The sequence below is a fragment of the Sinocyclocheilus anshuiensis genome, unplaced genomic scaffold (assembly GCF_001515605.1).
Source record: "Sinocyclocheilus anshuiensis isolate Anshui unplaced genomic scaffold, SAMN03320099.WGS_v1.1 scaffold1082, whole genome shotgun sequence".
Classification (NCBI taxonomy): Eukaryota; Metazoa; Chordata; class Actinopteri; order Cypriniformes; family Cyprinidae; genus Sinocyclocheilus; species Sinocyclocheilus anshuiensis.
The window spans coordinates 2,543,038-2,545,783 of record NW_015542379.1 but is presented as its reverse complement, the minus strand read 5'-3'; positions in this window follow the sequence as shown (position 1 = coordinate 2,545,783).

The window sequence follows — 2,746 nt, the reverse complement described above, 5'->3', positions numbered from 1 at the left end:
TATGCTTGTGTGTGTGTGTGTGTGTGTGTGTGTGTGTGTGTGTGTGTGTGTGTGTGTGAATGTGTGCATGAGAGCCCAGACTTGTGAAACCAGTGCGGTTTGCCCTCAGCTTATTCATGTCAGTACACTAATGAAATATTACTGGATATTTTCATGATCATTCTGGGAACACAATGTCTTTCCTTTCAGTACAGAATTCAAGTAAATAAGTTAATAAAGAAAATAATTTTGTTTTTGGTTTGATTTGATTGGCTGAAACATTGATATGAAATGTTTGACGGCACAAGTGTGTAAATAAAAAAGCAGCAACAACGGAGTGTCTTTAAAACCCCTCTTTTGTCACTTAAAAAAACCCACTAAAATGTCACGTTAGAACTAGTAACGAAGGAACGTTAAGTTGTTTCATTAAAAGCTTATTGTATTACTGTATTAAAAGCTCACTGTATTATGTAGAGCAGTGGTTCCCAACCTTTTTCAACTCACGGCACACACAACCAAACACATATGTTTCCGCAGCCCACTGCAAAAAAAATTAACTGACCCCGCTATTTGTTGGGTTAATAACGGAGTACTCAGAAGCTAGATTGTTAACTGTCTTTATTGAATGAACTGGCAATGAACAATAAATGCATTCAAAATATCAAATATGGCTTCGGCAGTTGATTGAGTCGGCAGCGACTTACAGAAAAGGAAATCCTCTTGTAATTCTCCGTTATGTACATACCGTACATAAGCAATGAGGTTGGAAAGATTTGCTATATCGGTCTATTCATCCAACTGTAGGGCATAAAAGGGACTCTATCGAATGTTTTTAACGAACTTTTGAGTTATGTCATCTGCCATTTCATTTATTCTTCTCTCAACTGTATTATCTGAAAGTGAAATCAGATATAACTGCTTGCGGGCCTTTTCTCCACACATCATGCCAACCATTTCTTTTGTGGCAGGTAAAATCAAATTTTCACCAATTGTGTTAGGTTTTCCATCCTTTGCAATGAGCTTTGCTAAACGATAAGATGCCTCCACTGCTTTAATGTTGTCGTTGCCAGAGAACGCAGTTTCAATAGTTTTTTTCAGTTTGTTCTTTCAGTTTGTTCTCAAAAAACTCAATAGGCTTGGACACATATTCACTGTGTTTAGTCTCCAAGTGCCGTCGTAGTTTGCTCGGTTTCAAAGCTTCATTTGATAAGACTTCTGAGCAAACAACGCAGAGTGGTAACGTTAGCTGCTTGTTCTCCGCTCCCACACATGTGAAGCCTCGTGCTAGATAGTCACTACTGTATTTTCTTTTAGATTTATTTTGAGTCTTTTCAGTGTCAGGCTTACTTGTAGATGGAGAAACATCTGCATTTGTTCTTTTCAGCGACCCTGTTGACAGCCATTTATCCATGTTTGAATCTGTTGTTCTGTAGCATATGCAGCAAAAATATTTTAGAATTGGTGGTTTATTCTTAAACCAATCAGCGAGCTCAAATAGTGGAAGCAAAGTAACAGTTTAATATTTATTTTTTATTGAATTATATATATGAAATTAAGATATTACGTTATGACTTAGAAATTTTTACATATATTAACAATATTATTATTTATTTTAATAGTAATTGGCGGGAAAACCACAGGGGAAAACCACTGATGTAGAGTATTGACAAAACTAGTGTGATTACCTGCATCTGATACAACGTTCATTCTTCAGCTCAATCTCATATTCACAATAAAACATAATTTGAATGCCCGCTGAGGAAAGCGATATCATTGTCGTACTATCCTTTCATCTGTTAAGGGTGATTTCCGATGATTTCCGTGCTGCTCAGTGAATATGTTGGCTGCGTCTTACAAGGTGTTGTTCAAAGTAAAAATATAACTTCCTTGTTTACAACCCTGTTTCAGTCTTTGTCAATATAAAAGTCTTTGACTCGCTGATAAAATACAGTCTCGCTGCCATCTAATGGCGGAACAATGTAACTAAAATCACCATCACGAATGCACAGACCGTTTCTCAATACCAGATACTATTATTAAACATTACTATTACTTATATAAAATATTATTTTTTTTGTATAATATTTAATAGACAACAACAGCCATCATAAGTTGATTCAGTCAAATGTGCAAAGGTAGCGCTCTGATATACAGCATTAAAGTTACATAAAATAAAACTTTATGAAACATTTGCCCTCAGCCAAAATATTTCAGAGCCAGCTGCAAATGAGGTGAGGCGCTCTCTCCGCGGGTTCATGAGCGCTTAACGGCCGCTGATGCCCTGTAGCTTACATCTCCGAAAACAGAACATTTTCAAATAAACACTATCTTTATTAAAGGGTTAGTTCATCACAAAAAAAATGATGTCATTAATTACTCACCCTCATGTCGTTCCAAACCCGAAAGACCTCCGTTCATCTTCGGAACACAAATTAAGATATTTTTGATGAAATCGGAGAGCTCTCTGACCCTCCATAGACAGCAACGCAACTGAAACGACATCGGTAAAACAGTCGATGTGACATCGGTGGCTCAACTTCAATTTTGCGAAGCTACGAGAATACTTTTTGTGCACAAAGAAAAAAAAATGACGACTTTATTCAACAATTCTTCTCCCCCGAGTTACTGTCTTCCGCCATTTTGGAGAGTATCACAACGCATACGCACGCTTTACCCTAAGTGTAAACAACGCTGATTACGCCGATTACATTCATGCGCGCGCTTTCCCCCCCCGAATGTAAACAACGGCAATTACGCTCTTGGGTAC